Here is a 16,454-nt window from a genome sequence, read left to right on the forward strand (position 1 = left end):
CAAAGACATCAGTTTCAGACAAAAATCTCAACTTTTTGGCACTTAAAATCAGGTATTAATCATGTCCATAGCCTATAAAAAATGAGTCTTCGAAGGGCGCACACCACTAAATAATCGTCCCATTGAAATACACGGGAAAATACAAGAAAGTAAGTTTGTTTTTCTACCCCATGTAACAACATTTTTAATATTTTGATCGAATCAACGTCTTAAATAAAGATTAAACTTTTATTTAAATTTGATTTTTTGGGACAAGTTGTGACAAGCTTAAGAGATACGAACTCCTGAACAGCGCCATCCCAAATTTCAGCCGACACTCTCGCCTCCTTACCAGTTCCGGGCATGATATTGTTCCGAGGGCCTATTGCCCATGTACATTCGATTCGGAACATTTTCTGAACAGATTTGTAAACTTGAGCTCCTATTCTATCGTTTTATCAAAACAACCAAGAGTCACTCAAATTTGGTTCCCTTGGGACGCCGATATATTTCGCATAGGCGCTATTTTTTACCGGAACTATGAAGGGTTACACCAAATGCGGAAGGATTTAGTGTAGTGCACTCTTCTAAGAAAACATATTTTGATATTCTTTATTTTTGGAATCAGTGGTCAACATCCTAAAAAAGTGAAATTGCCTTTTATCGCTAGTCGCTCCAAAGTTATAAAACAGGGCTCCAAACAAGCTGGGACTGGGTGAAAAATATGATACTTTTCACAATTTTCGGCATTCAAGGGCCAGAGCAACATTTTGACCATGTTAAACTGTATTTATAATCCCATTAACATCAGGAAAGTGACTTTGTTTACTAAAAATATGTACAATCACAAAATATAACATGACCGAAAAGCGACATGTGATCATTTCACCCCCCCCCCCCCCCACTCTTATATCATGCATAATATAAGGACGTGCAAATAGGCATGTGCCTAAAGTTGGGGGGGGTATGGGTAGATAGAACGTCACTTTTACACTCTAAAATGTTAAATTTCCCAGTTGTGTGTATTATTTTTGCAAGATCTAAAATTGAGAACCCCCATCATTAGAATTGTTTGATAAATTTCTCTCTTGGGAATTGAATATTTGGTCATATAATGAAAATGCCGTCATTTTTCCATCATTAGGCCGTAATATAGTATGCTTTGACTTTAAATGTCTATTGAGACCCAATTAAAGGTTCAGTGATTATTTTCAAAACGGTTATAATTGAGTTTCGATCTTATAATTACATTTTGCATCAAAATAATTCCAAAGATGTTTCATTTTTTCTGCACCGAGATAATCAAAAGTGACCACTTCTATGATATTGTGGCCAAAATAGCTCAATTTCAATAGCCCGGTCTTAAATTGTCAATTCGACGGGAACTTGTGTTTTGAAGCAAATTTCTCGTGCGTTTAAGAATGAAATCGCGTATTTGTAGACGGAAATAGAAAACAGATATTTTTTCTTTGCAAAGACATCAGTTTCAGACAAAAATCTCAACTTTTGGCACTTAAAATCAGGTATTAATCATGTCCATAGCCTATAAAAATGAGTCTTCGAAGGGCGCACACCACTAAATAATCGTCCCATTGAAATACACGGGAAAATACAAGAAAGTAAGTTTGTTTTTCTACCCCATGTAACAACATTTTTAATATTTTGATCGAATCAACGTCTTAAATAAAGATTAAACTTTTATTTAAATTTGATTTTTGGGACAAGTTGTGACAAGCTTAAGAGATACGAACTCCTGAACAGCGCCATCCCAAATTTCAGCCGACACTCTCGCCTCCTTACCAGTTCCGGGCATGATATTGTTCCGAGGGCCTATTGCCCATGTACATTCGATTCGGAACATTTTCTGAACAGATTTGTAAACTTGAGCTCCTATTCTATCGTTTTTATCAAAACAACCAAGAGTCACTCAAATTTGGTTCCCTTGGGACGCCGATATATTTCGCATAGGCGCTATTTTTTACCGGAACTATGAAGGGTTACACCAAATGCGGAAGGATTTAGTGTAGTGCACTCTTCTAAGAAAACATATTTTTGTTATTCTTTATTTTTGGAATCAGTGGTCAACATCCTAAAAAAGTGAAATTGCTTTTTATCGCTAGTCGCTCCAAAGTTATAAAACAGGGCTCCAAACAAGCTGGGACTGGGTGAAAAATATGATACTTTTCACAATTTTCGGCATTCAAGGGCCAGAGCAACATTTTGACCATGTTAAACTGTATTTATAATCCCATTAACATCAGGAAAGTGACTTTGTTTACTAAAAATATGTACAATCACAAAATATAACATGACCGAAAAGCGACATGTGATCATTTCACCCCCCCACTCTTATATCATGCATATATAAGGACGTGCAAATAGGCATGTGCCTAAAGTTGGGGGGGTATGGGTAGATAGAACGTCAATTTGCCACTCTAAAATGTTAAATTTCCCAGTTGTGTGTATTATTTTTGCAAGATCTAAAATTAAGAACCCCATCATTAGAATTGTTTGATAAATTTCTCTCTTGGGAATTGAATATTTGGTCATATAATGAAAATGCCGTCATTTTTCCATCATTAGGCCGTAATATAGTATGCTTTGACTTTAAATGTCTATTGAGACCCAATTAAAGGTTCAGTGATTATTTTCAAAACGGTTATAATTGAGTTTCGATCTTATAATTACATTTTGCATCAAAATAATTCCAAAGATGTTTCATTTTTCTGCACCGAGATAATCAAAAGTGACCACTTCTATGATATTGTGGCCAAAATAGCTCAATTTCAATAGCCCGGTCTTAAATTGTCAATTCGACGGGAACTTGTGTTTTGAAGCAAATTTCTCGTGCGTTTAAGAATGAAATCGCGTATTTGTAGACGGAAATAGAAAACAGATATTTTTTCTTTGCAAAGACATCAGTTTCAGACAAAATCTCAACTTTTGGCACTTAAAATCAGGTATTAATCATGTCCATAGCCTATAAAAATGAGTCTTCGAAGGGCGCACACCACTAAATAATCGTCCCATTGAAATACACGGGAAAATACAAGAAAGTAAGTTTGTTTTTCTACCCCATGTAACAACATTTTTAATATTTTGATCGAATCAACGTCTTAAATAAAGATTAAACTTTTATTTAAATTTGATTTTTGGGACAAGTTGTGACAAGCTTAAGAGATACGAACTCCTGAACAGCGCCATCCCAAATTTCAGCCGACACTCTCGCCTCCTTACCAGTTCCGGGCATGATATTGTTCCGAGGGCCTATTGCCCATGTACATTCGATTCGGAACATTTTCTGAACAGATTTGTAAACTTGAGCTCCTATTCTATCGTTTTTATCAAAACAACCAAGAGTCACTCAAATTTGGTTCCCTTGGGACGCCGATATATTTCGCATAGGCGCTATTTTTTACCGGAACTATGAAGGGTTACACCAAATGCGGAAGGATTTAGTGTAGTGCACTCTTCTAAGAAAACATATTTTTGATATTCTTTATTTTTGGAATCAGTGGTCAACATCCTAAAAAAGTGAAATTGCTTTTTATCGCTAGTCGCTCCAAAGTTATAAAACAGGGCTCCAAACAAGCTGGGACTGGGTGAAAAATATGATTGTTTTCACAATTTTCGGCATTCAAGGGCCAGAGCAACATTTTGACCATGTTAAACTGTATTTATAATCCCATTAACATCAGGAAAGTGACTTTGTTTACTAAAAATATGTACAATCACAAAATATAACATGACCGAAAAGCGACATGTGATCATTTCACCCCCCACTCTTATATCATGCATAATATAAGGACGTGCAAATAGGCATGTGCCTAAAGTTGGGGGGGGTATGGGTAGATAGAACGTCACTTTTACACTCTAAAATGTTAAATTTCCCAGTTGTGTGTATTATTGTTGCAAGATCTAAAATTAAGAACCCCCATCATTAGAATTGTTTGATAAATTTCTCTCTTGGGAATTGAATATTTGGTCATATAATGAAAATGCCGTCATTTTTCCATCATTAGGCCGTAATATAGTATGCTTTGACTTTAAATGTCTATTGAGACCCAATTAAAGGTTCAGTGATTATTTTCAAAACGGTTATAATTGAGTTTCGATCTTATAATTACATTTTGCATCAAAATAATTCCAAAGATGTTTCATTTTTTCTGCACCGAGATAATCAAAAGTGACCACTTCTATGATATTGTGGCCAAAATAGCTCAATTTCAATAGCCCGGTCTTAAATTGTCAATTCGACGGGAACTTGTGTTTTGAAGCAAATTTCTCGTGCGTTTAAGAATGAAATCGCGTATTTGTAGACGGAAATAGAAAACAGATATTTTTTCTTTGCAAAGACATCAGTTTCAGACAAAAATCTCAACTTTTGGCACTTAAAATCAGGTATTAATCATGTCCATAGCCTATAAAAATGAGTCTTCGAAGGGCGCACACCACTAAATAATCGTCCCATTGAAATACACGGGAAAATACAAGAAAGTAAGTTTGTTTTTCTACCCCATGTAACAACATTTTTAATATTTTGATCGAATCAACGTCTTAAATAAAGATTAAACTTTTATTTAAATTTGATTTTTGGGACAAGTTGTGACAAGCTTAAGAGATACGAACTCCTGAACAGCGCCATCCCAAATTTCAGCCGACACTCTCGCCTCCTTACCAGTTCCGGGCATGATATTGTTCCGAGGGCCTATTGCCCATGTACATTCGATTCGGAACATTTTCTGAACAGATTTGTAAACTTGAGCTCCTATTCTATCGTTTTTATCAAAACAACCAAGAGTCACTCAAATTTGGTTCCCTTGGGACGCCGATATATTTCGCATAGGCGCTATTTTTTACCGGAACTATGAAGGGTTACACCAAATGCGGAAGGATTTAGTGTAGTGCACTCTTCTAAGAAAACATATTTTTGATATTCTTTATTTTTGGAATCAGTGGTCAACATCCTAAAAAAGTGAAATTGCTTTTTATCGCTAGTCGCTCCAAAGTTATAAAACAGGGCTCCAAACAAGCTGGGACTGGGTGAAAAATATGATACTTTTCACAATTTTCGGCATTCAAGGGCCAGAGCAACATTTTGACCATGTTAAACTGTATTTATAATCCCATTAACATCAGGAAAGTGACTTTGTTTACTAAAAATATGTACAATCACAAAATATAACATGACCGAAAAGCGACATGTGATCATTTCACCCCCCACTCTTATATCATGCATAATATAAGGACGTGCAAATAGGCATGTGCCTAAAGTTGGGGGGGTATGGGTAGATAGAACGTCACTTTTACACTCTAAAATGTTAAATTTCCCAGTTGTGTGTATTATTTTGCAAGATCTAAAATTAAGAACCCCCATCATTAGAATTGTTTGATAAATTTCTCTCTTGGGAATTGAATATTTGGTCATATAATGAAAATGCCGTCATTTTTCCATCATTAGGCCGTAATATAGTATGCTTTGACTTTAAATGTCTATTGAGACCCAATTAAAGGTTCAGTGATTATTTTCAAAACGGTTATAATTGAGTTTCGATCTTATAATTACATTTTGCATCAAAATAATTCCAAAGATGTTTCATTTTTTCTGCACCGAGATAATCAAAAGTGACCACTTCTATGATATTGTGGCCAAAATAGCTCAATTTCAATAGCCCGGTCTTAAATTGTCAATTCGACGGGAACTTGTGTTTTGAAGCAAATTTCTCGTGCGTTTAAGAATGAAATCGCGTATTTGTAGACGGAAATAGAAAACAGATATTTTTTCTTTGCAAAGACATCAGTTTCAGACAAAAATCTCAACTTTTGGCACTTAAAATCAGGTATTAATCATGTCCATAGCCTATAAAAAATGAGTCTTCGAAGGGCGCACACCACTAAATAATCGTCCCATTGAAATACACGGGAAAATACAAGAAAGTAAGTTTGTTTTTCTACCCCATGTAACAACATTTTTAATATTTTGATCGAATCAACGTCTTAAATAAAGATTAAACTTTTATTTAAATTTGATTTTTTGGGACAAGTTGTGACAAGCTTAAGAGATACGAACTCCTGAACAGCGCCATCCCAAATTTCAGCCGACACTCTCGCCTCCTTACCAGTTCCGGGCATGATATTGTTCCGAGGGCCTATTGCCCATGTACATTCGATTCGGAACATTTTCTGAACAGATTTGTAAACTTGAGCTCCTATTCTATCGTTTTTATCAAAACAACCAAGAGTCACTCAAATTTGGTTCCCTTGGGACGCCGATATATTTCGCATAGGCGCTATTTTTTACCGGAACTATGAAGGGTTACACCAAATGCGGAAGGATTTAGTGTAGTGCACTCTTCTAAGAAAACATATTTTTGATATTCTTTATTTTTGGAATCAGTGGTCAACATCCTAAAAAAGTGAAATTGCTTTTTATCGCTAGTCGCTCCAAAGTTATAAAACAGGGCTCCAAACAAGCTGGGACTGGGTGAAAAATATGATACTTTTCACAATTTTCGGCATTCAAGGGCCAGAGCAACATTTTGACCATGTTAAACTGTATTTATAATCCCATTAACATCAGGAAAGTGACTTTGTTTACTAAAAATATGTACAATCACAAAATATAACATGACCGAAAAGCGACATGTGATCATTTCACCCCCCACTCTTATATCATGCATAATATAAGGACGTGCAAATAGGCATGTGCCTAAAGTTGGGGGGGTATGGGTAGATAGAACGTCACTTTTACACTCTAAAATGTTAAATTTCCCAGTTGTGTGTATTATTTTGCAAGATCTAAAATTAAGAACCCCATCATTAGAATTGTTTGATAAATTACTCTCTTGGGAATTGAATATTTGGTCATATAATGAAAATGCCGTCATTTTTCCATCATTAGGCCGTAATATAGTATGCTTTGACTTTAAATGTCTATTGAGACCCAATTAAAGGTTCAGTGATTATTTTCAAAACGGTTATAATTGAGTTTCGATCTTATAATTACATTTTGCATCAAAATAATTCCAAAGATGTTTCATTTTTTCTGCACCGAGATAATCAAAAGTGACCACTTCTATGATATTGTGGCCAAAATAGCTCAATTTCAATAGCCCGGTCTTAAATTGTCAATTCGACGGGAACTTGTGTTTTGAAGCAAATTTCTCGTGCGTTTAAGAATGAAATCGCGTATTTGTAGACGGAAATAGAAAACAGATATTTTTTTCTTTGCAAAGACATCAGTTTCAGACAAAAATCTCAACTTTTGGCACTTAAAATCAGGTATTAATCATGTCCATAGCCTATAAAAATGAGTCTTCGAAGGGCGCACACCACTAAATAATCGTCCCATTGAAATACACGGGAAAATACAAGAAAGTAAGTTTGTTTTTCTACCCCATGTAACAACATTTTTAATATTTTGATCGAATCAACGTCTTAAATAAAGATTAAACTTTTATTTAAATTTGATTTTTTGGGACAAGTTGTGACAAGCTTAAGAGATACGAACTCCTGAACAGCGCCATCCCAAATTTCAGCCGACACTCTCGCCTCCTTACCAGTTCCGGGCATGATATTGTTCCGAGGGCCTATTGCCCATGTACATTCGATTCGGAACATTTTCTGAACAGATTTGTAAACTTGAGCTCCTATTCTATCGTTTTATCAAAACAACCAAGAGTCACTCAAATTTGGTTCCCTTGGGACGCCGATATATTTCGCATAGGCGCTATTTTTACCGGAACTATGAAGGGTTACACCAAATGCGGAAGGATTTAGTGTAGTGCACTCTTCTAAGAAAACATATTTTTGATATTCTTTATTTTTGGAATCAGTGGTCAACATCCTAAAAAAGTGAAATTGCTTTTTATCGCTAGTCGCTCCAAAGTTAAAAAACAGGGCTCCAAACAAGCTGGGACTGGGTGAAAATATGATACTTTTCACAATTTTCGGCATTCAAGGGCCAGAGCAACATTTTGACCATGTTAAACTGTATTTATAATCCCATTAACATCAGGAAAGTGACTTTGTTTACTAAAAATATGTACAATCACAAAATATAACATGACCGAAAAGCGACATGTGATCATTTCACCCCCCCCCCACTCTTATATCATGCATAATATAAGGACGTGCAAATAGGCATGTGCCTAAAGTTGGGGGGGGGGGGGTATGGGTAGATAGAACGTCACTTTTACACTCTAAAATGTTAAATTTCCCAGTTGTGTGTATTATTTTTGCAAGATCTAAAATTAAGAACCCCCATCATTAGAATTGTTTGATAAATTTCTCTCTTGGGAATTGAATATTTGGTCATATAATGAAAATGCCGTCATTTTTCCATCATTAGGCCGTAATATAGTATGCTTTGACTTTAAATGTCTATTGAGACCCAATTAAAGGTTCAGTGATTATTTTCAAAACGGTTATAATTGAGTTTCGATCTTATAATTACATTTTGCATCAAAATAATTCCAAAGATGTTTCATTTTTCTGCACCGAGATAATCAAAAGTGACCACTTCTATGATATTGTGGCCAAAATAGCTCAATTTCAATAGCCCGGTCTTAAATTGTCAATTCGACGGGAACTTGTGTTTTGAAGCAAATTTCTCGTGCGTTTAAGAATGAAATCGCGTATTTGTAGACGGAAATAGAAAACAGATATTTTTTCTTTGCAAAGACATCAGTTTCAGACAAAAATCTCAACTTTTTGGCACTTAAAATCAGGTATTAATCATGTCCATAGCCTATAAAAATGAGTCTTCGAAGGGCGCACACCACTAAATAATCGTCCCATTGAAATACACGGGAAAATACAAGAAAGTAAGTTTGTTTTTCTACCCCATGTAACAACATTTTTAATATTTTGATCGAATCAACGTCTTAAATAAAGATTAAACTTTTATTTAAATTTGATTTTTGGGACAAGTTGTGACAAGCTTAAGAGATACGAACTCCTGAACAGCGCCATCCCAAATTTCAGCCGACACTCTCGCCTCCTTACCAGTTCCGGGCATGATATTGTTCCGAGGGCCTATTGCCCATGTACATTCGATTCGGAACATTTTCTGAACAGATTTGTAAACTTGAGCTCCTATTCTATCGTTTTTATCAAAACAACCAAGAGTCACTCAAATTTGGTTCCCTTGGGACGCCGATATATTTCGCATAGGCGCTATTTTTTACCGGAACTATGAAGGGTTACACCAAATGCGGAAGGATTTAGTGTAGTGCACTCTTCTAAGAAAACATATTTTTGATATTCTTTATTTTTGGAATCAGTGGTCAACATCCTAAAAAGTGAAATTGCTTTTTATCGCTAGTCGCTCCAAAGTTATAAAACAGGGCTCCAAACAAGCTGGGACTGGGTGAAAAATATGATACTTTTCACAATTTTCGGCATTCAAGGGCCAGAGCAACATTTTGACCATGTTAAACTGTATTTATAATCCCATTAACATCAGGAAAGTGACTTTGTTTACTAAAAATATGTACAATCACAAAATATAACATGACCGAAAAGCGACATGTGATCATTTCACCCCCCCACTCTTATATCATGCATATATAAGGACGTGCAAATAGGCATGTGCCTAAAGTTGGGGGGGGTAGGGTAGATAGAACGTCACTTTTACACTCTAAAATGTTAAATTTCCCAGTTGTGTGTATTATTTTTTTATTTTCTAAAATTAAGAACCCCCATCATTAGAATTGTTTGATAAATTTCTCTCTTGGGAATTGAATATTTGGTCATATAATGAAAATGCCGTCATTTTTCCATCATTAGGCCGTAATATAGTATGCTTTGACTTTAAATGTCTATTGAGACCCAATTAAAGGTTCAGTGATTATTTTCAAAACGGTTATAATTGAGTTTCGATCTTATAATTACATTTTGCATCAAAATAATTCCAAAGATGTTTCATTTTTTCTGCACCGAGATAATCAAAAGTGACCACTTCTATGATATTGTGGCCAAAATAGCTCAATTTCAATAGCCCGGTCTTAAATTGTCAATTCGACGGGAACTTGTGTTTTGAAGCAAATTTCTCGTGCGTTTAAGAATGAAATCGCGTATTTGTAGACGGAAATAGAAAACAGATATTTTTTCTTTGCAAAGACATCAGTTTCAGACAAAAATCTCAACTTTTTGGCACTTAAAATCAGGTATTAATCATGTCCATAGCCTATAAAAATGAGTCTTCGAAGGGCGCACACCACTAAATAATCGTCCCATTGAAATACACGGGAAAATACAAGAAAGTAAGTTTGTTTTTCTACCCCATGTAACAACATTTTTAATATTTTGATCGAATCAACGTCTTAAATAAAGATTAAACTTTTATTTAAATTTGATTTTTTTTTTTATTTTGTGACAAGCTTAAGAGATACGAACTCCTGAACAGCGCCATCCCAAATTTCAGCCGACACTCTCGCCTCCTTACCAGTTCCGGGCATGATATTGTTCCGAGGGCCTATTGCCCATGTACATTCGATTCGGAACATTTTCTGAACAGATTTGTAAACTTGAGCTCCTATTCTATCGTTTTTATCAAAACAACCAAGAGTCACTCAAATTTGGTTCCCTTGGGACGCCGATATATTTCGCATAGGCGCTATTTTTACCGGAACTATGAAGGGTTACACCAAATGCGGAAGGATTTAGTGTAGTGCACTCTTCTAAGAAAACATATTTTGATATTCTTTATTTTTGGAATCAGTGGTCAACATCCTAAAAAGTGAAATTGCTTTTTATCGCTAGTCGCTCCAAAGTTATAAAACAGGGCTCCAAACAAGCTGGGACTGGGTGAAAAATATGATACTTTTCACAATTTTCGGCATTCAAGGGCCAGAGCAACATTTTGACCATGTTAAACTGTATTTATAATCCCATTAACATCAGGAAAGTGACTTTGTTTACTAAAAATATGTACAATCACAAAATATAACATGACCGAAAAGCGACATGTGATCATTTCACCCCCCCACTCTTATATCATGCATAATATAAGGACGTGCAAATAGGCATGTGCCTAAAGTTGGGGGGTATGGGTAGATAGAACGTCACTTTTACACTCTAAAATGTTAAATTTCCCAGTTGTGTGTATTATTTTTGCAAGATCTAAAATTAAGAACCCCCATCATTAGAATTGTTTGATAAATTTCTCTCTTGGGAATTGAATATTTGGTCATATAATGAAAATGCCGTCATTTTTCCATCATTAGGCCGTAATATAGTATGCTTTGACTTTAAATGTCTATTGAGACCCAATTAAAGGTTCAGTGATTATTTTCAAAACGGTTATAATTGAGTTTCGATCTTATAATTACATTTTGCATCAAAATAATTCCAAAGATGTTTCATTTTTTCTGCACCGAGATAATCAAAAGTGACCACTTCTATGATATTGTGGCCAAAATAGCTCAATTTCAATAGCCCGGTCTTAAATTGTCAATTCGACGGGAACTTGTGTTTTGAAGCAAATTTCTCGTGCGTTTAAGAATGAAATCGCGTATTTGTAGACGGAAATAGAAAACAGATATTTTTTTCTTTGCAAAGACATCAGTTTCAGACAAAAATCTCAACTTTTGGCACTTAAAATCAGGTATTAATCATGTCCATAGCCTATAAAAATGAGTCTTCGAAGGGCGCACACCACTAAATAATCGTCCCATTGAAATACACGGGAAAATACAAGAAAGTAAGTTTGTTTTTCTACCCCATGTAACAACATTTTTAATATTTTGATCGAATCAACGTCTTAAATAAAGATTAAACTTTTATTTAAATTTGATTTTTGGGACAAGTTGTGACAAGCTTAAGAGATACGAACTCCTGAACAGCGCCATCCCAAATTTCAGCCGACACTCTCGCCTCCTTACCAGTTCCGGGCATGATATTGTTCCGAGGGCCTATTGCCCATGTACATTCGATTCGGAACATTTTCTGAACAGATTTGTAAACTTGAGCTCCTATTCTATCGTTTTTATCAAAACAACCAAGAGTCACTCAAATTTGGTTCCCTTGGGACGCCGATATATTTCGCATAGGCGCTATTTTTTACCGGAACTATGAAGGGTTACACCAAATGCGGAAGGATTTAGTGTAGTGCACTCTTCTAAGAAAACATATTTTGATATTCTTTATTTTTGGAATCAGTGGTCAACATCCTAAAAAAGTGAAATTGCTTTTTATCGCTAGTCGCTCCAAAGTTATAAAACAGGGCTCCAAACAAGCTGGGACTGGGTGAAAAATATGATACTTTTCACAATTTTCGGCATTCAAGGGCCAGAGCAACATTTTGACCATGTTAAACTGTATTTATAATCCCATTAACATCAGGAAAGTGACTTTGTTTACTAAAAATATGTACAATCACAAAATATAACATGACCGAAAAGCGACATGTGATCATTTCACCCCCCACTCTTATATCATGCATAATATAAGGACGTGCAAATAGGCATGTGCCTAAAGTTGGGGGGGTATGGGTAGATAGAACGTCACTTTTACACTCTAAAATGTTAAATTTCCCAGTTGTGTGTATTATTTTTGCAAGATCTACAATTAATGACCCCCATCATTAGAATTGTTTGATAAATTTCTCTCTTGGGAATTGAATATTTGGTCATATAATGAAAATGCCGTCATTTTTCCATCATTAGGCCGTAATATAGTATGCTTTGACTTTAAATGTCTATTGAGACCCAATTAAAGGTTCAGTGATTATTTTCAAAACGGTTATAATTGAGTTTCGATCTTATAATTACATTTTGCATCAAAATAATTCCAAAGATGTTTCATTTTTTTTGCACCGAGATAATCAAAAGTGACCACTTCTATGATATTGTGGCCAAAATAGCTCAATTTCAATAGCCCGGTCTTAAATTGTCAATTCGACGGGAACTTGTGTTTTGAAGCAAATTTCTCGTGCGTTTAAGAATGAAATCGCGTATTTGTAGACGGAAATAGAAAACAGATATTTTTTCTTTGCAAAGACATCAGTTTCAGACAAAAATCTCAACTTTTTTGGCACTTAAAATCAGGTATTAATCATGTCCATAGCCTATAAAAATGAGTCTTCGAAGGGCGCACACCACTAAATAATCGTCCCATTGAAATACACGGGAAAATACAAGAAAGTAAGTTTGTTTTTCTACCCCATGTAACAACATTTTTAATATTTTGATCGAATCAACGTCTTAAATAAAGATTAAACTTTTATTTAAATTTGATTTTTTGGGACAAGTTGTGACAAGCTTAAGAGATACGAACTCCTGAACAGCGCCATCCCAAATTTCAGCCGACACTCTCGCCTCCTTACCAGTTCCGGGCATGATATTGTTCCGAGGGCCTATTGCCCATGTACATTCGATTCGGAACATTTTCTGAACAGATTTGTAAACTTGAGCTCCTATTCTATCGTTTTTATCAAAACAACCAAGAGTCACTCAAATTTGGTTCCCTTGGGACGCCGATATATTTCGCATAGGCGCTATTTTTTACCGGAACTATGAAGGGTTACACCAAATGCGGAAGGATTTAGTGTAGTGCACTCTTATGTAGTGCATTGCTTTGAGGGCGCACACCACTAAATAAACTCCCATTGAAATACGTGTAAATATACATGAAAGTAAGTTTGTTTTTCTACCCCATGTAAAACCATTTTTCATATTTTGGTAGCACCAATGTCTTAAATAAAGATTAAAATTTAATTTAAAATGGGTTTTTTGACACAAGTTGAGACTAACTTTTAAACTACGGGGACCTGAACAGCGCCACGCTTATTTTCAGCTTGCACGAATGCCTCCTTACCATGTCCGTACGCGGATTAGTTTTGGGAGCCAAACTTTTTGACCAGATCAAGATGCACCATTTTGTGATATTCTGAACATTTACCAATTGCATATCTTTTAATTTAATTATAATAAACAATCATGGCTACTCATCTTGCTGCCAATTTACACTCACTTGTTTGCACTACTGACCTATGTTTACCGGGACTATCAAGGGTTACACCAAATGCGGAAGGATTTAGTGGTGTGCTGCCTTGATATACACGTGTATGGAAAGGGGGTTAAGCAAAGCAAGGTATGTATTTTAAATACTCATTGGTCAAACCGGGGGAAAAAGATAGGGTGGTCTACGGAGGGGTAGTCAGTAGTCTAGCCCTGATATTTTGTAATTCATTCAATGAGAGTAGGCCATAATACCGATGATCCAACTGATGGGCGTGATACTTGGGTAATTAAAATGTTGCAAGGATTTAATATTAAAAAATAACCCAATTTTTAACATCGTTGAGCTGCAAAAAAAGGAAAACTATGTGGAATAAGAGGGTTCTAAAGCCGTATGAAAGGGCTAAAACCCAGAAGCTTCCAGGGGCGCTGCCTCCTGGACACCCACCGAAGCTTTGCTCATGGACCCCACTAGGGGCCCTTAAGCGAGCCCCTGGACCCCACGCCGATAGAGTTGGGGCGGCCGCCGATCACCAAGAGCCAAAAAGGTCCACTTTGCGGGTGAAAAAAACCCAGGTTTTCATGCTTTAAAGGTCATAAAGGTCCCATTTGCGTATTTGCGAAAACATTGGGTTCCTTGTGCTTTCTCAGTCAAAGAGAGTTAAAAATTATGAAAAGGTGAACCATTTGGGGGAAAATGTGCACTTTTTCCAAATCCGTCCCCACCAAAATAAATCCTGGCTACACCCCTGCATGACAAACCCATATCGTTTCTACCTCAAATGGGAGAAACGTATAATCTTACTATAAATAGGCGAATGTTGTGAGTTTGTGAGTATGTGAGTTTGTGGCGGGTTCCACGTAAAAGCTCCGTCAGTTTCGATCCAAATGTCACCAAATTCATACGGGAGATCGGGGAATATACGGGAACGTGTTTAAACTTTATTTGGTTGAAAACGGTCAAGAATTGGTCTTAAAATCAGTGAAAATGTGGTTAAAACCGGGGTTTTCCCGGTTTTGTTCACTGCAGCTGGCCGGCAGCGCGTCAGCGCCGCGTGCGTAATGCGCACTACGCCAATGCGCGCGTAAACGGCGCAGAGCCACGCGACTTGCGAGCCACAGACCAGTGGACATGATAATACGGAAAGAAGGAAAAATAAAGGTACATGGACGGGTCACGGAATCATGATAACGGGTGAACACGTCCGTAGACAGGCTATGAGAGGACGTAATAAATACGGGAAAAAGATGTGTGTTGTATAAACAACATGAAGCGGTACTATAAAGAAAAAGAAAATTAAAATGAGGACAAAAAAGGTACGAGTAATAGGCCAACGGGTTAAAGTAACTAAATGAAACGCGCACGAAACAAAGAAGGAAAGAAACTAATCAGGAAATGTAAGAAAAAAAGAAGCTAAAACAATGAGAACAGAATTTAATAAAAACATGGAAACGGGAAATCACAAGCAGCAAATAGAACAGATTTAGAAAATAATGAGAACGGGGTTAAATAAATAAATAACATGGAAACGGAAAATCACAAGCTAAGCAGAAGAAACTAAAAAAGAAAATGTAAGAAGAGACAGATTTAGTTAAATAAAATCTACCTTTTCAATGATTCTACCTGTTCAGTAATTTTTCCTGTTATATAGTGAACGCTCCCATTTACTCATCTAGCGGGGACCCGCGCGAAGCGCGGGTGTCCCGCTAGTATTACTAAGAGTTCACCGCGTATTATGTGGGTCGGGTATTATGTACTTAAAGTCAATCCCGCATGTTTAACCAGGGATCATATCCCTGGTTTAACTAAGAGATTAAAGCTCGGGAATACTTGTGGTTATATATTCATGGATGTTTAAATTATACACAAACCTAAGTCAAAAGACCTCATCACGACAAAGTAAAGCCTGTCAGGTCAATATAGACCATCGCTATCAAGAACGATTTTAGAAATTTTAGTAAGGCTTCATGTATATAGCTTTCGTGGGCGCAGCTAATGCTTCTTTGTGTAGGTGAGTGAAGCGAACTTCTTCGGCATAATAACAAGCATCGAAGATAAACAAAAGAAGGAAATCGAAATGTATAACATTATTAAAAGGAGGCAAAATGGATCGTAGCGGATTTCTGGAAATCCCTTCGATATTATTGTCTAAATAATCTCGGTAGACGATAATAACCGATTGCACTGACGTCTTGGCATCTACGTCGAATTATATATACGTCGAAGAGAAGTAGGCCTATACAGCGGAACTTTAAAAAAAAATAAAAAGCTCCTAATATTGTGAAAAACTAAGAATATAGATATAACATATCCAGATGGACATAATATGTAGCTGTTACCTTTATAAAAAAAAACCGCCAACAGCCATGGACTGCCCTATAAATCGCGTGCCAAATAAATCGCTGTTAAGGGCTGGGGTATGAACGTTTTGACAGTATTTATTTGGGACATTAGAGCACATCAGACATATCGAATTGCATTCTGAATACGAAGAATGTCATTCTGATATCAAA

This window comes from Amphiura filiformis, chromosome 5, assembly GCF_039555335.1.
Source record: "Amphiura filiformis chromosome 5, Afil_fr2py, whole genome shotgun sequence".
NCBI classification, from domain to species: Eukaryota; Metazoa; Echinodermata; class Ophiuroidea; order Amphilepidida; family Amphiuridae; genus Amphiura; species Amphiura filiformis.